This window comes from Podarcis erhardii (genome assembly GCF_964252035.2).
Source record: "Podarcis erhardii genome assembly, chromosome: 14".
NCBI lineage: Eukaryota > Metazoa > Chordata > Lepidosauria > Squamata > Lacertidae > Podarcis > Podarcis erhardii.
In genome coordinates, this window is record NC_138503.1 from 11,533,712 (window position 1) to 11,554,375 (window position 20,664).

At 43.2% G+C, this 20,664-nt stretch overlaps 1 protein-coding gene across 1 annotated transcript in view; it reads right to left on the bottom strand.

Moving 5' to 3' along the window:
* Window positions 1–19,888, bottom strand: part of MAPK6 (mitogen-activated protein kinase 6) — a 35,122-nt gene extending 15,234 nt beyond the window's left edge. The window contains exon 1 of the mRNA XM_081838930.1: window positions 19,718–19,888. The gene's annotated coding sequence lies outside the window, so the exon portion shown is untranslated. The remainder of the gene's footprint in view (window positions 1–19,717) is intronic.
* Window positions 19,889–20,664: the final 776 nt, after the last annotated feature.

Genomic DNA, 20,664 nt, shown 5'->3' on the forward strand with positions numbered 1-20,664 from the left:
GGGGATCAATGGGCTAAAACTCCAATCTTTCTATCACCCTGATTGTGAGGTCAATAAAAAGGTATCTGGATAATGGTAAGAGCAATAACCTTGATGAAAGGCGGTTAAATCTGGAGTAACTATGGCCATAACAAAAACATATATGTAAAGTATTACTGTACCGGTTTAACAATCAAAAAGGTAAAGGTACCCCTGACCGTTAGGTCCAGTCGTGGACGACTTTGGGGTTGCGGCGCTCATCTCGCTCTATAGGCTGAGGAGCTGGCATTTGTCCACAGACAGGTCATGTGGCCAGCATGACTAAGTCACTTCTGGCGAACCAGAGCAGCGCACGGAAACGCCATTTACCTTCCCGCCGGAGTGGTATATATTTATCTACTTGCACTTTGACGTGCTTTCAAACTGCTAGGTTGGCAGGAGCAGGGACCAAGCGACAAGAGCTCACCCTGTCGTGGGGATTCAAACCGCCAACCTTCTGATCAGCAAGCCCTAGGCTCTGTGGTTTAGACCACAGCGCCACCCGCGTCATAGCTTTCCCCAAATAATCCTGGGAACTAGGGTGCTGAGAGTTATTAGCAGACCCCATTCCCCTCACAGAGCTACAATTCCCAAAGTGGTTTAACAATCAGTCCCACTTCCCAGGGGGACTCTGGGAATTGTACCTCTATTTTTTCCTAGCAGGACTCATGCATGACAGACTGAAAAGTAACAGGTGAAGTGCTCCCTGGCATGATGGAGAATTGCTTCACCTGTTGAAGCCAGAGGAGTCTTAGCATTCTGTCTTCAGTGACTCATTGGATAGCTCTGTGATAGGGGAATGGGATGTGACCTTCTAGGCCATCCTTTTTTGGTCCTTCAGCTTTGCTCAATTAAAAAAGGAACCTGCTAAAATGAGTTGCTGGCCAGGGAGGTAGATTGATGACTTGACCATTCTTCACAGTGGGAAAGTGTAAACATTACGTTTTGAGGAGCTATGACACAAAATCAGAGCTTTTTTCCAGGTGGTCTTCAATAGTGCAGTGGACGCTCGGGTTGCAAACGTGATCTGTGCAGGATGCACGTTCGCAACCCGCAGCGTTCACAGCCCACAGCTGCGCACATGCACATGCGCAAAGCGCAATCTAGCGCTTCTGCGCATGCTTGACCGCCGAAACCCAGAAGTAACCCGTTCTGGTACTTCCGAGTTTTGGTGGTCCGTAACCCCAAAAAATGTAACCTGAAGCGCCTGTAACCCAAGGTATGACTGTATGTGGTACCAGCACAATTTTTTCTTTCGATGGCTGCAACAGGGCAGGGCTTGGGAGGTGTCCCCAATACAGGCACCTGACTCACGCTTACATATTGCCTTCCCACCATTTTAAGCTGTGGCAGTAGGTGGGGCCCAGAGCTTTAGGTGGGCATGGAAGGACGGAAAAAGAAGCCTAGAGCGCAGGGGTGGGGGATAGATGTGGCTTCCATGGTCCCACGCACACACAGTGGTTCACCTGTGAAAAGAGTGGCGGATCACCATGGGCGTAGCCAGTATTTATTTTTGGGGGGGCAGGCTTTATGTTAGGGGGGCAGGACTGAGTTCTCTATGAGGTAATTGGTCAGATAAATATTTTTTATTTATTTACTTGATTGGTGGGGGCAGTTACCCTCCCCCCCCCCCGCACAGCTACGTCCATGCAGATTGCCATGAACCTGGTGATTATTGGCACTTTTTTTCTAGCAAAAAGGCACTGCACAAGACCATGATTAGGGTGACTGGATGAAAAAGGGGGGGCAAGGACTCTGCTCTTTAAGAGTTGCATACAAGAAAGCATATCAGTAGGCATCATGTGCAATGCATTAAAGCAGCTCTGTTCTCTTTCACATGAATATCCTATTTCAGTGGTCCTTTCCCAAAGTCCCCTCCCCCCACTTGAAAATTGCTGATGGTCTTGCCGGACCACTAAGTGATTTTTCTGTTTGTTGTAGCAATTGTAATGTGTGATGCTGTCTGATTTTTATTGTCCTTTTATTGTCGCTTTTATTTCTTGTATTGTATTCACTATTTGCACTTCCATATAATTCGAATTGTTACTCAAGAACATGCAATATAAAAAAATAAATGAAGCAATAAAATGGAGTTAAACATCACAATGAATATTTAACATGGGTATACTGCAAGCCACCTGCATGAAGTTTGTGGACCACCACAATTTAGGAACCCCAGCCTTATGCATTATCAGGAAATCGACATAGATGTGTGAACAGGGCTACAGTTATGATCTGTAAGATGAACCAAGTACGATCTTGCATCTATCACGCTTCTGCCAAGTTCAGACAATAAATCGTATTCTCAGCAGCTGTCTCAGTGGGGAACTCCCTTCCCCTAGTGACTTGCCAGAACATGAGCCTCTGTATCTTTTGGAAGCACTGTAAAACCACTCCTCACAGATACCAGTAAGGAACTATACCTCACACTGGAGGCTGCCTATTTAAGCTAGTAGAATTAGTTGGCCCAGGTGAAAAAGAGGACAAGGCTATAATACCTTTGTTGTGTAAAAAAGCACATTTCAGCAGATGCAGCTCTGGGATATAGGAAAGACCTTGGGAAGGAGGGGTGAGACACAGAAAAGAACTCCAAAACTGTATGAAGCATCCTACTTTCAGCAAACTTTAGGTCAAAGAGAGGTCACATCCAGCTCCCCAAATGGTTACTTTTTAGAAAATATTTTTTTGTAAAAATTATTGTTGCTCCCACAGATCCCGTTAAAAAGTTCAAGACCCTCCAAATTTGTCCATTTGTCCATTTAATTTTTACGTATTTCATTCATACACACACACACACAGACAGTTATTGCTCTCACACCCCACTGTGATACCAAAAGTTGTCTTTTTTTTGGTCTCTCCCTCCAAATTTCATAATTTTTTAAACAGTAATGTATCCAGTGCTAGTCTTACTCAAAGCAGACCCATTGAAAGTAATGGACATGGCTAATTTAGTTTCATTACTTTTAACAGATCTTCTCTCAGTTAAACCTAGTTGAATACAACCCAAGAATTATTGAAACAGATCACTCCCATGGGTCTTCTACTATGATTTTGTGAAGCCAAAAGGTTATTTTTGTCATCCCCTGAACGTTTTCCTTGCTCTGAAAAAAAATATGAAATTGACCACACCCACTTTTACACTTTGGTAACACCCATTTTGACACGAGTGGGTTCATTTTGGCCATTGTTGGCTTGTTTGAGGGCTGGAACAATTAAATGGATGATATTGCATAACTTTGATTATTCTTGGGACAGTGCTTGGGTTCTGGGAAAGGAAGGATAATAGCAGGTCTCATAGCTGGTCCCTTATCATATGGCAGGTGTGAATTCCTTTTGTTGCATTGTAGCTGACCTTCAACATAGCAAAAGAGACAAGGCCTGAGATTTCTAATCATGAGCTTATTGGAAAATGACAGGCAAATCTCCCTGTCATGTTCTCTGAATAGAGACATATACAAGAGATGCTTTGCAAAATTAGTGACAGAAATTGAGGCTGGGTGGTATTCAGCTAAGTTTAATGCACAGTGGACCTATTGAAATTAATGGACCTAACTTCATTAATTTCAGTGGGTCTACTTTGAGTAAAAAAATAGCTGACTACCCCCATCTCTCTCTACAGAAGGAAACAAGAGGGACCTCCCTGGTTGATCGCAGAGAGTAGGCAAGTTTATGTCAAAGGATTTGATCTTAGGATCCGTTAAGCAGTTAAAGGATTTTAAAGTCCTAAGCAGAACTTTGACTGGGCCCGGAAATAGACCATTAGACAATGAAGGTGATGTAAAAGGGGATATACATGCTCCTCAAAACTGACTGTGACCAAAGGTTTAGCTGCTGAGTTTTGAACCAGCTGAAGTTTCTGGATATTTTTCAAAGGAAGGTCCACAGAGTATAGTAATCCAGTTTTAATGTAACCTCCATGTGTGTCACCATGGTGAGATCTGCGTTTCCCTGAAACTGTGAACAGCTATTTTAACAGCCTAAGCTGGGCAAAAGCCCTCCTGGTGACCCAGCTGAACCAAGAAGGATGTGGACAGCTTTATAATAGTAAAGAAGACTCACTTTGCCACTGATGGATCGTCCACACTATCCCACTACTCAGAATGGGGTAGGCCAAGAAAGGCACACTGAATAGCACTGCATGGATACGAATGGTGAGTATTGTTTCTTTGCTAACTGCCACTGCCACAGAGGAAGCAACTATACCCTACTATATTGTTTGAATCACACACACCCCTCAAGGACTTCTGGGAACTGTAGTTTACTCATAAGGGAGTTCTAATTCCCAGCATTCCTTTGCAAACTACACTGCCCATAATTCGTTGAAAGGAGGAGAGTGCTTTGGATGTGCTTTAAAGGTATAGTGTGTACACAGCCAGAGTAAGCTCATATATGGGCTCTTGTGTTTGTTCAAATTCACCCCATGTTTTCTGCCACCTTCATTCAAGTCATGATCATGTCTTCCTGGTTAATCAAGGAACTGAATGAGCTGTGCTCTTTGGGGGTTATCACGTCAGCCACCATACTTGGTAATGGCTTGAAGACAGAGTTAATGAGATAAGAGATTGATATGGAGCAATAAATGTCAGGGTCAAGCTTGGTGGCATCAAACTGCAAATGACATGAGGGAGAGGTGGCATGAATGATCACTCATCCCCAAACTCACATTGACAGAGTGCAGAGGGGAACGTTCCCATTTTTTCCAGCATATATTGACACACAGCGGAAGCCTATAAGCTCTACCAGAGATTTGTAACTCATGGCACTCCAGATGTTGTTGAACACCACCTCCCACTAGCCTCTGACAGCATTTATTGATTTAGGAAAAGCTATAAACCACTATAGACAGCATCTTAAAAAGAAGAGACATCTCCTTGCCAACAAAGGTCCGTACAGTTAAAGCTATGGTTTTCCCAGTAGTGATGTATGGAAGTGAGAGCTGGACCATAAAGAAGGCTGATCGCTAAAGAATTGATGCTTTTGAATTATAGTGCTGGAGGAGACTCCTGAGAGTCCCATGGACTACAAGAAGATCAGACCTCTCCATTCTTAAGGAAATCAGCCCCGAGTGCTCACTGGAAAGACAGATTCTCAAGTTGAGGCTACAATACTTTGGCCACCTCATGAAAAGAGAAGACTCCCTGGAAAAGACCCTGATGTTGGGAAAGATTGAGGGCACAAGGAGAAGGGGATGGCAGACGATGAGATGGTTGGACAGTGTTCTCGAAGCTACCAGCATGAGTTTGACCAAACTGCAGGAGGCAGTGGAAGACAGAAGTGCCTGGCGTGCTCTGGTCCATGGGGTCACAAAGAGTCAGACACGACTAAACAACAACAACAACATAAACCACTTAATATAAAAAAACTTCTAAGTAGTGTACATAAACTACTACAAAGTAGTTAGCAACAACACAGACATCAAATCAGCTAAATTCAAAAAAACAAGTATATCTGCTGTCTCTGAAATAAACAAATTTTTAAGAGGCGTCTAAAACAGGCAAGGGTGCTGATACTGACACATTAAAATATTGACCCCCTCGGGTCAATAGAGCACACATAAAGTACAAGTTCCACAGATCTAAGTGGGCAAATAGGCATGTAGGGGACAAGGTGATAGTTCAAGTAAACTAATCCCAAGATGTTAAGGGTTTTATATATTAACTATAAAACCTTGAACTTGGTCTGGTAGCAAATCATCAGCCCCTGCAATTCTTTGAGCAAAGCTGTACTACACTGATAGGATCTCATTACTGTCAACACTTGTGCTGCAGCATTCTGAACTAGCTGTTGTTTCTAGACCAATGGTAAGAGAAGCTCCGCACAGAGTGCCTGGCAATAATCTAGGATTGGTCACCAATGCCTGGCCCATTGTGCTATCCCTGTCTATGAATGGTTGCAGCTGTCACACTTGCTAAAGCTGATAAAAGGCACTAGTAGAATAATGGCCAGGAGTTGCAGTCCAGGAATGAGCAGCGAATCTTTCAATTTTGTTTTCTCTCAACTTCTCATTTGTCTAATCTTAAATTCAGTCTTCCACATTTCCACATAAATTTGAGGGGTTTTTAAAAATTGTAATGAAGATTCATCAGCATTTTAGTGCTCATGTCTTCTAATAAACACATTTTTGTAAAGCAATCTTTCCTAATGTAATGCATTTTTAAAAGTTGCCTTCACTAATATATGCATTATTATGCACCCTCTACCCTAGTATATGCATTTTTGTACACATTATGTGCCTGGAGAACTGCACTGAAAAATCTGGAAAAAGTGCAGATTTTGAAATATGTATGCATATTGTTTGTGCATTGTTTCAAAAAGTGCAAATGAGGTAGGTTTGCCTTTAGATGTGAACAGAAGTGATTTTCTCCTTCATCTCTAATATTCTGTAGAGACACAGGTTCCCCACTCCTAGGCTATACATTTAACCACTGCACAACAATCAGTATGAACTAAGCTCAAGCTGACTGAAGAAACTGGCAGAAGTTAGTTGTTCGTACTTAGGGCTCATCCACATTTCCACTTTCCCCAGTCTTTACCACTGAATTGGAGCAAATGTCGATCAAATGAATTGGAGCAAATGTCGATCTGGATTGACATTTTTTCTGATTTAGTGCTAAAGAGCAGGTTTTCTGAGGGAAAGCGGCAGGACAAAGGCACAACCGCTTGGACCCATACCTGGAAAGCACGGGGCAAGCAGAAAACCACTCAGACCTATGCTTTTTAGGCATGGGGCAAGCAAAAGTTTGGACAAGCCCCATGTCTGGTTAAAGGTGCATCTGCTTTAAAGAGACAACAAATTTGGTCCAAGACTTATTTGACCCAGGGTGGGGGTGAGGGGGTTGATGTTAGGCGGCACCCTGAGCGATTAAAAGACACTTAGAATGGAAACCGACAGGTTTAAGGGTTTTCTTGTGCAACCAGAAGCTTTTCCAAACATAGTTTTTTTCCATGTGACTCACTTTTTCCACTTCTCCCATGGTGTGTCTGTCTGTTGACCCCGATGCCCCTTTCACCCCTTTCACCTCCTGCATCAACCACCTACTTTCAGCAGCCAGAAAACATCATAACCAGACACTGGAGAGACCTGTCAGGAGTAAGCATGGCCCAATGGTACCAAATAGTATGGGAAACAGCCTCACTAGAAAAATTAACCAATAAACTGAAACTGACACAGGGACAAATAGAAGAAGACGCCTTCAGTGTGGCTCTCCTTTATCACATACACAGCCCAACAAGACAATGACAAAAATCCACCAACAACATACAAATCAATATGGCTAACCTGATCCAAAACACCCACCCACCAAACTCACACCTGAAAACAAAGACCACCACAGCCAACCACAAACAAACAACCACACCCTAGGCCAACCCCAACCTCTCTCACCACCAAAGAAACCACAAGTTAATAGCAGAGAACCTGCACAAGCGATGCTGACACAAAACCCCACATATATTACCGTAAGTAAAATAGAAACATCGCCACCTGACCCCATCCCCACTCACCTTCCCCCCCACCTCTTCCCCACTTTTCTTCCTAATGTCTCAACAAATGAAACAGATCTGTAAAAAAATGTTACGGGGGGGGGGGGAGAGACATTGCACATACTTTTGTAAACCAAGAAAACCTTTAATAAAAATACATTTTTTTTACACACCAGACCTTCCTTTGCATACTACCTTCTACATGAATCTCTCTTGAACATGCACATTCTTTTACAACATGTTTACTCAGACGCAAGACTCACTGCATTACTCAAAAGAAGTTGGCGCACACAAGATTGCAGTTTGGACCTGCCAATGTCCTCTATTTAAAAACTAACAAAACAGTAAAGCAAAAAAGATGTCTCAGTGTTAAAGAACTTAAATACCTTTTCAAAAGTTTGGCCAAAATGATCTATACCCAATATAGTTGTAATCTGATATATGCTTACCTGATAGCTAGTTCCACTAAAATCAGTAGAGCTGGCCATTGAGTATTTATTACCTAATTTTCCATGCTACTCTATAACCCAGAGACTGGGAATCTGTGGGTATTCAGGTGTTTTTTGGACTCCAACAACCATCATTCCTGACCTGGGCCAATGGCAGTTGGAATCAAAAATAATCTGGAGAGCCACAAGTTTCCCAACCTTATACAGCTAGTGCTCTCATACACATACTCAACAGAACATGTCCCAGCCATGTACATTTTAGATGCTGTCAAGTAGTATTACACTTCCCTTTTCTCCGAAATTTGGTGAATTGCCAGCTCTTATTTTTTACTATTTTTACCCCCACGTGCTCACAGGCTGACAAGGACTAGACTTTTTTCCTTTGCTGGAAGGTTTTTATAGTGCTCCCAGCAATATGTCATAACAACTCTTTGACATAGTCTGAATTTTCTTCAGTATCACCTGGGCCTTTTAAGCATTTTATGAATAAACCATTGACTGTGGATCTTTTTACAACGCCTCTTTTTGATGACGCATTTCCTCTTTTTTTGATGATGTACGCAAAAAGTCTCTGCACTACAGGTACCTATGAAAATGATGCCTCTTTCGTCATTTTTAACCTAATGACCCCGGATTCTTGCATAAAATTTAAGCAATTCTATATTTCTTAAGCAGTTTGTTGTAAGGAAAGCAATATCAGTCACTTCTGACCTAAAGATACGAGAGCATTGCTTTCCATTGCATCTGGTTGCTTATTTTGCATGTTCCATCTCAGTTACGAAAACTGACATGGAGTTGTACTATAAAATCATACATAGTAGTGTAATCCATAGAAGCTGGGAAGAATTTAACTGCTGATTAATTTGTTCAAGGTTCAACTTTGGCATAAACCGTGTGTTAAATATCTGCTTTTAACTCCACCCATTAAAACAAACCCTTCAGCATTCAGTAACCAAGAGCTAATGAAAATATTTAAGTTGTAAAGTTTGCCAAGAAGGACTGGTGTTTTGCTAACGTTCGCCAACTGAACAAATCATTAGAATTTGACTGGATACATTCGCTAAACCCAGCAACCTTCCCCAACCTGTTGCCGTCCAGATGTTCTGAACTATAACTCCCCGTACTAGCTAGGGCCAATGGGAGTTGTAGTCTTAAAACATTTGGCAGGCAGCAGGGTGGGGAAGGCTAATTTAATCATCTTGGCATTTGGGAAGTGATTAGATCTTTATGCTCTTGTAAAAAGCTAAGGTCAGTCTACGTGGTCCCTGTTAAGTTGTGGGTGAACATATCAGACAACAAAGCGATTCTTCAACAGCTCTTGTTTATTCAGAGGCCAGAATAGAACTGAACTGAAGAGCTGTCAGCCTGCTTATATAGAGCTCCAGAACAACGTACCTGTTGCAACTTTCTAAAACTATCCAATCACTGAATGTCACTTTCAATCCTTCATTTGCATACAAACTATCCAATCACTGAATGTCACTTTCGATCCTTCATTTGCATAACTATCTACAGTATCCCCCTGCTGGCCCAGGGTGAGAACTTCAGTACATAACAGTCCCCATTTCTATTTTATCCTCACAACGACCTTGTAAGGTAGGGAAGCCTGACACAGACTGCTCCCGACTATTCAAAAGCTTAATGACTGAATGAGGACCATCTACCTGGCTTAAGTCCTTCCAACGTACCAACTACTAGATCGTTGTTTCATGAGAACTAAAACCTCTCTTTCATTCACAAAAAGGAAATTTGCCATGCTACAATTTTTGTCCCAGTAATCTGTCCAAGAAGTTACTCAGTTATTAAAATCCATAATATTTACATTGATTATAAAGGTGACTGGACTGTGATTGCACTATTTGCATGATATCACTGTACAGAGATAATTACTAAAATGGAGAGAGAGATTACTGCTAGTGATAAACATACTGAACTGCAGCTATTTATCAACTTTGCTGTAATTTTATAGATGCAATATCTAGTATCTCGTATCCTGGAAGAATGAACATACCTCCTTCTGCTTAAAATATACAGTGGTACCTCGGTTTTTGAACGTCTCCATTGATGAACATTTCCATTTTCGAATGCCATAAACCTGGAAGTAAATGCTTCGGTTTTGAACACGACTCGGAAGTCGAACATGCCACGGGGCTTCCGCTGAGCGCAAGATCCTGAGGCCTACCTGTCGGCTATTGAGTTTCCAGTTTTTGAACGTTTCAGAACTCAAACCGTCTTCCAGAACGGATTATGTTCGAAAACTGAGGTACCACTGTACAATAAGTTGCAGCTTAATTACTGTCAGTTTGAATTACATAGAAAGAACCTCTACCAGAAAACTCTTACTTGAAAATCTGACAGATTACAGTTTACAAGCTAAAAGCTCTGTTCAGGGGGAATAAGTCATTTTGAAATCTTCTGGAAATTGGCATTTGGTGCAGGGGTATAGATAGAAATGCAAAAGGCTCAAAGCATAGGCCAGGTAAAAATGCACATGCTAATTTATATGTATAGATGCATATTTACTTATTTTTTGTAAATTTCAGATGAGGAAAACCAGCTCTGGCTATCAGGACTTACTCTGAGCTGTGGGGGCAACAACAGGATTTTCTGGTCCCAGTACAGTGGTACCTCGGGTTACATACGCTTCAGGTTACATACGCTTCAGGTTACACACTCCGCTAACCCAGAAATAGTGATTCAGGTTAAGAACTTTGCTTCAGGATAAGAACAGAAATCGGGCTCTGGCGGCGCGGTAGCAGCAGGAGGCCCCATTAGCTAAAGTGGTGCTTCAGGTTAAGAACAATTTCAGATTAAGAACGGACCTCCGGAATGAATTAAGTACTTAACCTGAGGTACCACTGTACAATGAATGTGGTGAATAGGCCACATTCTGGATTAGTTGTTTCTGAGTCATCTTCAAAGGTAGCCCCACATAGAGTGCACTGCAGTAGTCCAAGCGGGAGATAACCAGAGCATGCGCCACTCTGGCGAGACAGTCTGCGGGCAGGTAGGGTCTCAGCTGGCATACCAGATGGAGCTGGTAGACAGCTGCCCTGCACACAGAATTGACCTGTGCCTCCATGGACAACTGTGAGTCCAAAATGACTCCCAGACTGGGCATTTGGTCCTTTAGGTGCACATTCACCCCATTCAGCACAAAAGATCTGGGGTTCAGACTCCCCAGGCTAGCCCCAAACACCCTAATTCTAGTGTATATACTAAAGATCACAAACACAAAGGGAATTGCAGAAATTTAATTCCTGCAGGAAGATGCCTCTACTTTACTACGTCAGCCCGTTGTGTCCTTACTATCTGCCGCAGTGTACTCTCTTGAAAAAGGCAGTGATAGATTTACAGTGGTGCCCCGCAAGACGAATGCCTCACAAGACGAAAAACCCGCTAGACGAAAGGGTTTTCCATTTTTCGAGGCGCTTCGCAAGACGAATTTCCCTATGGGCTTGCTTCGCAAGACGAAAACGTCTTGTGAGTCTTGCGATTTTTTTCGCTCCCCCCCCTTTTTCTAAGCCGCTAAGCCGCTAATAGCCGCTTAGCTGCTTTGCTGCTTTGCCACTTTGCCACTAATAGCCACTAAGCCGCTAATAGCGCTAATCCGCTAAGCCGCTAATAGGGTTGCTTCGCTAGACGAAAAAACCGCAAGACGAAGAGACTCACGGAACGGATTCTTTTCGTCTTGCGAGGCACCACTGTACCATATTTTTCGCTCCATAGGGCGCACCTGACCATAGGGTGCACCTAGTTTTCAGAGGGGGAAATCAAGGAGGAAAATATTATTCCCCCCCCCCCAGCTCAAGGAGCAGCCTGTCCGCTACTCCAAGGGCTTCTTGGGGCTGCCAGGTGAAGCCCGGTTTCCTTTCCCCCCCAGCCCCAAAGAGCAGCTCAGGGAGCAGCGGACCCTCTAATGTGGCCAGTCAGTCCCTTCTCCCTCCTCGGGGAAAAGCCCCCAAAAGTGGCGTGCTCTTTAAAGGGTGTGCAGCTGCTACGGGCTTTTCTATGAGGTGGGGGAATTCTCCCGCAAAAGCTGTGGGCTCCTTAAAGGGTGCACAGCTTCTGTTGGCTTTTCTACGAGGAGTGAGAAGGGACTGACTGGCCGCGTCAGTCCCTTCTCCCTCCTGGGGAAAAGCCCGCAAGAGCCGCGGGGGCTTTTCCTGCCTGCCTCGCCCCTGCATTCGCTCCATAAGACGCACACACATTTCCCCTTATATTTTAGGAGGAAAAAAGTGCGTCCTATGGAGTGAAAAATACGGTAGTTACTGAAGAAATTCAGGCAGCGGTTACACTTTCAAACATTTCTTCCTGAAGTTATTGCATGAGCTTAAGCCCTGGAGGAAATTTTGGGTTTGTATCTGAAACAGAAATAAATTATCTCTATTTGCTACTACCCAGACAAACAATGAAATCAGAAAGTGCAAGCCAAAATGGTTTCAGGCCTTATATTTGTGCTCTGGGCTGAATAATACATTGCCCAAAGCAATGATGGGGGTGGAGACGCTCTTTCAGGTATACTGGGCCGAGGCCGTTTAGGGCTTTAAAGGTCAGCACCAACACTTTGAATTGTGCTCGGAAACGTACTGGGAGCCAATGTAGGTCTTTCTATGACTCCCGACAGCAGAATTAGGTAGCAAAACGGACTGTACCACTTCAGATTGTAGGTGTAGGCTTTAGAATTTTGATTCTGCCCTAGCAACTGATCATGCCTCCCCGAAAACTTCACCTCCCCTTGTGCTTTGTAAACCTTTGCTTTAGAGATGCCCTCCAATTCATTTGTCATCATAGGTTTTGGACCTGCCTTATTTTGCGCTATGCTGCTATAAGCCGTCAGTAAAACAATCTCCTCTGCCCGTGTGCCTTGAGTGAGAGAAATTTCCATTCCCCTTTTTGCCATCGTATCTCACATTACAGCACTTACTACAGCTTCTTAATTTAAATTACCCTGCATGACAAGGCATTTCTCAGACGCTATCCCTGATTTACAACTTGGCATTCGAATTATATTGCACTGGCAAAAGATAATTTCTAAAAAAGCAAAGTGTGGACTTTGATCTGAAATGGTTATGGGCCCATTCCTGGAATTGGTTTACAAGAAGCAAAGTTATAAACATTTGCTCTTAAAAAAAAAAGTTATTAAAATGTTACTAGGTAGAGTTTACTTTAAACAGTCTTTGCCACTATGGAAGTAAAAGCCCTGCCTATAAAATGCTTTATTCCGGGCAAGTTTTTTTGCACATTCGGAGGGATGAAAACAATTCCTGCATCGCCTTGCCCTCACTCCGACTGAGCTTAATTGGTCCTTAATGATATTGTCACTGAGACTTCCCTCCCACCACACACACACACACACACACACACACACACACACACACACTGTAAACTGCTCTAGAAATATTTATTGAAGGGAGGTATGAAAATCTGTAAAATAAGTTCACCTATGTAATGTCACTGATGACAGCAAAAAGAAATCAGGGTCAAGTAACAAAAAGAAAAATGGAAGGTATGAAGGTATGAAGTGAGAAATGCAAGTCTGGGAAAAGAGTTTGGACCCCACAAGAGTATGATCTTCAGGTGAACATTTAGCACAATACCTAACTGATGCTCCAGAGCCAACTGTGGGGCAGGTTCGGGGTTTTGGAGATAAGGCAGGGTGCTTTAGCTGGACCTGGATCCCTTCAGGAGAAGGCTGGACCTCCTAGAACAGGCACCCCCAACCTGTGGCCCTCCAGATGTTTTGGCCTACAACTCCCATGATCCCTAGCTAACAGGACCAGTGGTCATGGATGATGGGAATTGTAGTCCAAAACATCTGGAGGGCCAAAGGTTGGGGATGCCTGTCCTAGAAGTTGATGCTGGCTGTTCTCCACTAGCCTTCCTGCAAACTGATGCTCAGCTGATAAAAGCACACTTTCCATAGTAGGAGTTCCCACAAAATCACTCCTCTTGTTTGACTCTTTTTTCCCTTAACCATACTGAATACCCAAAAGGCGACTCATTCCCATCCGTGGATTACTTTCCTGCAAATGCACTGATGTCATCAATCTCTCTCAAAGTACCGGTACTTTCCTAGCCTGGGACATGATTCCGACCATTTGAATCTTTGATAGTTGGTGGCTGCTGGAATTGTGTCGCACCCATCAGCCAGAAGGGGGGCGGATGGAGGGGATGCAAAGTTTTGAGACTGGAGCAGATTGGAGAAGTTTAAGAGGGCTTTGGCTGGCAAAAGTAAACTTCTGGGACATGCAATACTGTTCTGAGAATTGTGCTTCTTTCACACTAGTGTACTTCCTTGGTGCCACAGCACTGCTTAGTGGGAAGTGGGATAAAACTGTGATGCCACAGAGCACTAAACATAGTACAGTGGTACCTCGGGTTACAGACGCTTCAGGTTACAGATGCTTCAGTTACAGACTCCGCTAACCCAGAAATAGTACCTCGGGTTAAGAACTTTGCTTCAGGATGAGAACAGAAATCGTGCTCCGGCGACAGCGGGAGGCCCCATTAGCTGAAGTAGTACCTCAGGTTAAGAACAGTTTCAGGTTAAGAACGGACCTTCAGAATGAATTAAATTCTTAACCCGAGGTACCACTGTACTATGCTCTGTGGCATCGCAGAAGAACGGTATCAACCCAGCATATCGAAGAAGACCAAAGACCCATCTAGTTAAGAACATATGAAGATCCTGGCCTATCTAGTTCAGCATCTTCTTCCATACCCTCCAGCACGTTGAGGCAAAACCCCCGGAATGCACGTCTTCCAGGGCCACTTTCATGTGCGGGACTGTGACCTGTGCGAGATTGTGGCCCCAAAAGACGTGCTTTTCCCACGAGCACAGTGCCCAAATGTGTGCCTTTTGGGGCACCACAAAAGAGTGCTGTCCCCCCAAAAGCACAATTTTGTGGGGTGATATCATGGTGCTGTGTTCTTGTGTGAGAAAATGGGATGTCTTGGTTTTATTGGGACAGTTAAGGGGGTTATCATTCTCTCAGTGGCCAACCAGTTTCCTATGAGGAGCCTAGACATGAGCACAAGAGCACCCGCTCAGAAGCTGACATTCAGGGTCATATTGCCTCCAGTGATGGAGACAGATCATAGCCATCACGGCTAGTAGGCTTATCCAGTGGCTGACACACATTTTTGTGGCCCTGAAGCTTGAACAGTTATGGGGGCCCCTTCACAACCAGTAATGAGATCTGGGTAACCACTGTAATCTTCTTCAATGGGGTTGTTCCACGACAGATCACCACATTTTAAAAAACAAACAAAAAACGACTACATCTCAGATTTGGGTTAAAATTGTTGTACAGTGGTACATCGGGTTACATATGCTTCAGGTTACATACGCTTCAGGTTACAGACTCCGTTAAGCCAGAAATATTGCTTCAGGTTAAGAACTTTGCTTCAGGATGAGAACAGAAATCGGGCTCCGGCGGCACAGCAGCAGCAGAAGACCCCATTAGCTAAAGTGGTGCTTCAGGTTAAGAACAGTTTCAGGTTAAGAACGGACCTCCGGAACGAATTAAATACTTAACCCGAGGTACCACTGTACTGGATTATCCCACATGTCAGAGTCACTGGTGTGAATAAAAATTTCCTATGCCTTATAGTTTTTGGGTTGTGCGACTCAAACTGAGTCTCCTAGACCCCAAATTTTTGAGCAATAAAGTCACTTCTGGGGCCCCTCTGGGACTAGGGTCCCTGAAGCTTAAACTTTATTAGTTTCATGGTAGATTCGCTTTATCCTCCAATAATTTGTCTAATTTTGTCTATTTTTCTTTTAAAGTCATAAAAGTTTGTTAAAAGGTTTGTTTACTTTTGTAGATAGTATCAAAGTCATGGCAAAATGAACCTCATGTATGGATTTTCAGCTCTTTCTGCAGATCAAGCAGAGCCTTTGTGAAGAATGGCAAGTTCAAAGCAAGTCTAAAATAAAAATCCACCAGCCTTGTTCACTTAAGAAGCTTTTGTTGTTTGTGGCCATTTGTCTTTTCTGGAGATCTATCTGTTAAGTGTTCCTGACCCTGGAGAAGGTATTTCATCAAATGTGTTAAGTAGAGCAATCCGCTTAGCAGCAGCAGAACATTTTGTGAGAGCTTTAAAATGGGTTACATAAATTTATTTGTAGTTCTAAGTGCAAACTTCTCTTCTGATCACCAGGTTTTTTGTTACAAGGCTGATTTGCAATTCCAGCAGATAATCACCTGACCCGATTTGGGAGTTCAACTTTGAGGATACGCATGCTGAAACACTGACGTCTGTGCTTTCCAAAGTAAAGTGTGTGTTTTTTTTTTTAAAGTACATTGATTTTCATCTGGTGCACTGCTGCAACGAAACTTTATTTTCAGTAAAAAAAAAAGGAGCAGCAAGTTTCAGAACATGCTCCAGGGTCCTTTCCAGCACTAGCAATGCACAAAGAATGTGCACTGCTTTGACTTCCAGCAGTGGGGTTTTGTAGGCAGTTCCTGCATGCACTGATCATGCTCAGACTTATCACCAAACTTAAAACCATGGAGAAACCTGGTCTGAACAAAGACCTTGGATTCTTATCTCATTATACATGACAAAGCCATTTTTCACCTTTTCACCCCTTGCTTTTTCCTGTAAGACCTATTGCAGTTGTTAAGAGTCGTCAACAGGCTCATCACAGCTATCTGCCAATCACCCATTCCCACCACCCTTCTGAGTAATACCCCTCCCCACCTTCTCACTATATAGAAGGGTCTGGAAACTTCTGTTTCAGTGTATCTGAAGAAGTGTGCATGCACACGAAAGCTCATACCAAGAACTGACTTAGTTGGTCTTTAAGGTGCTACTGGAAGGAATTTGTTTTGTTTTGACTATGGCAGACCAACACGGCTACCTATCTGTAACATGCTCAGACTGTAAAGGTAAAGGGACCCTTAACCATTAGGTCCAGTCGTGGCCGACTCTGGGGTTTGCTGTACTCATCTTGCTTTCTTGGCCGAGGACCCGGTGTACAGCTTCCGGGTCATGTGGCCAGCATGACTAAGCCGCTTCTGGCAAACCAGAGCAGCGCATGGAAACACCGTTTACCTTCCCGCCGGAGCGGTACCTATTTATCTACTTGCACTTTGACATGCTTTTGAACTGCTAGGTTGGCAGGAGCAGGGACCAAGCAACGGGAGCTCACCCCGTTGTGGGGATTCAAACCGCCGAACTTCTAGGCTCTGTGGTTTAACCCACAGTGCCACCCGCGTCCCACTCAGACTGTAGTTCCCTCTAATAATGAACTTGGGTGTTGAGGGTCAACTGAAATAGAGTCCAAGTAGGGCCAACTGAGAAACTAGAGGGAAGCTATCCCCAAACTCAGGGTAACTTTGAGGTTTTCAAAGCTACGAAAACACTTTAAAAACAAAAACAAAACCCCAAACCCTAATAGGGCATCAAACTGAAGAAAAACCCAGAGCAAATGAGTCACAGAATGTCAAGTACTAGTTGGAAAACTGTGGTGTGTGGGTTTGTATGGAAGGATGTAAGGAAGTACTCTAGACTGGCCAGAACCTTGAACCACAGTGCTCTTATTAAACGGGGAGGACACATTTCAGCATTGTACCACAGGTCCCATTTGTTATCCTGAAGATAAAAGAAATGTCCGTGGAGGAAGGGCAAAAAGTAAAGATTACACCCAACAGGAAGACACAATTGGCACGGGAATGTGTAACATCAGTAGATACAGATAGGCCAGAAGGGACGAGAAGATGACCCACACTTGTTATTAACCAGGTAATTTCAGCAGGAGTGGAATGGTTCTCCTCTTTTGCATCTAAACAATGTCTGAACTTTATACTGCAGACGGCCCTACCATTAGCAGGAGTGCAGCAGCCACCTTAGGCAGCAGATGTTGAAAGGTTTGATTCATAAGGGGTAGAGCTGTGTGAGCTGCATGGTGTGCGCTGCACACACCCACCCAAGCTAGCATGCTGTCCTCGGGTGCAGTGAAAGTCTGTTTCATGGATGGGAAGTGGGGGGGGGGCACCATCTTCTCCTTTGCCTCAGGCAGCAAAATGTCTTGGGCTGGCCCTTATCTAGCCAGAGTCCTAAATAAATGATGCTGAAAACAGGTGCATGACTCAGGAGATCCACGGTTGGATGTTTATCCATATGTATTGTCTCTTTTTGCTTTTATACCCCACCTTTCCTGTCAGGGAGCTCAAGACGGCATTCGTGGCTCCCCCCGCCCCCTCTTCATGCTATCCTTGAAACAGCCTTGTGAGGTAGGTTAGGCTGAGTCCAAGGTCACCCAATGAGTTTCTTGGCTGACTGGGAATTTGAACCTCGAGTCTTCCAGGTCTTAGACCAACACCCTAACCATTGCACCACACTGCATCTAATTTAAAACAGCAACATTAAAGCAGCCAGTGAAGGCTTCCATCATGACTGAATCAATGGCACCAGGGAAAGGGAGAGTTTCCCTATAGTTTTCCCAATCAAAACCACCCACTTAATGCAGCTATTTATTAACTCTGCTTTGGGAAGAGGGAGGGAAGAGGTCAAAGTCAGGTGGAATGCAAGTACCTGTTATGAGTTGCAGGGTCAGACTCCCTATAATTTATGGAGTTACAAAAAGGTAGAATTAATCAAGGTAGAAATTGTGGGTGGCCAATAACACCAATGCAACACCTGGGATTTTCAAGAGGAATAACAGATGAAGCAAAAGGGTTAAACACGCACAGAGCTCCCCCCCACCCCATTGGCTGTTTAAAAAGAGAGAGATCCAAACAGAGATCTCTTGCATCACATGTTTTGACCTTAAGATCCAACCCTGGAAGAGAGATTATATTGCGTTACTACTTGCATTAAGAACATCCTGATGATGTAAGCTCAGTTTAAATGGGGAACTTTCAACAGAATGTAATAGCCACATTGTGGTGGTGGGGAGATTAAGAGACACATTAAAATGAAGGCATGCAAATAAAAATAACTTGGGCTGCAATCCTATACGTGCTTACCTGGGAGTAATTCTCAATGGGTTCAGTGGGGGTTGCATATGTATATATCTCAGTACAATGCACAGAACAGGATTCTGCCCAGAAATCTTTTTTAAAAATCTTTTTCAATGTGTTGAAATAATAATAATAATAATTTCCCACCCTTCACCATAAGATCCTAGGGCAGGTTTCAGCAATTTATAAATACAATATTAAAATCGGTTTAAAACATGATAATGCTAGATAACATGATATCCCTTTGCATATTGTCTCAGATAAGCAAACTAATTTGGAATAATATGGGATCTTCTCAAGTCTTGCAGGTTCCAGTGCCACGAGCACTGAGTGGGCTAATTGCCACATGAGTGACGAGAGTAATATCAGATTATATGTCATATGTAATCATATGTAGTAGCTTCCAAATGGATCATGCACATTTTAACATACACAGTTTTCCTTCATACTTTGACAGGTGTTGGCAATAAAATGCCACTGGCTTGATTTCAGGACCCCCCCCCCCATTTTATTTCATGAATAAAACCCCTCAAATAATTAAGCAGTATATCCTTTCCCATTGATATCATGCTAAAGAGACACTTGTGGACTAACTGCCAATTCCCACATGCCAGAAAATGAGTCTTAGAGCTATTTCAGCATGCTGGTACATTTGACACAACACATTTCAACAATTTCCTATATAAGTTTAATTTTAGCTGATTTAAGCTTTGCAAGTCATAACAACTACGAACCTCCCACCCAGACAGTTCTTCTTTTGGCTTTTGAAAGAAAAGCGCATGCAAGCCTCCTTACCATTATTGCGATTATCCTGCAGGCTCTTGGATTGCATTTCGACTCCCTAGAGTTAAAAAAGAAATGATTTGAACTGGAAGTGAATTTTTAAAGCAGGCACCCTGAGCAAATGAAATCTTCCACCAAAAGATTGCTGGTCAAAAATAGAAGTGATCTGGAAGAGGAGAGGAAAGTTATATTGCTGTGATATGAGCCCTGCTAGTCTACAGCTGTTATACTAGCAGTCATTCATCATAATATTTAAATGAGAGAGGAGGGGCGGGCATTTGACTGTTTAGGTCCCTCCCAGATCTTACACAGAGCAAACTCAAACCCATCCCAAAAGTGAGTAGAAATCAATCTGAGCAAATCAAAGCTGCAGTTTTCAGAACAGAGTCACAAATAAACAACACGATTTTGCATTTCTGTTCAGGGATCCATGCTACTGAGTGGCAGCCACAGTGGGCTAAATTAATCCACAGTTATTCATTTCCTCAAACCTTAATTAAATTACATCTAGAATGAATAGGGTGCTTATTGTTGGTCAGTTGACGTTTGCTTCTTAATTTTGAAAGTTTCTCTGCCAGGGCTACAGGTAATGAAAGAATAAAAACAGCAATTCTTTAAACCGACAAATACACACATACATGTGCAGAAGTTAAATCAAAGCCATACATTTAATGGAAGATTAAAAACCATAATCCAGGCAAATTAGATCCAGTGTTGAAATTTTTCTAGGCAAACAGAAGAGGTCTCTGGCTGGTGCCCAAATGACATGAGTGACATGCCCTCCATGATGCAACCTGGGGGTTTTGGCCGACTAAGCTGTACTCAGAGTAGACTCATTGAAATTACTCAGTGCTTTCTTTTCTAAAAAAATGTTTAGGGGTACTCTCATTTTCCTACTCATATTGAAATACTGCCCCTCAATGAGCCCAAACTTAGATTCACAAAATGTTTAGGGGTAC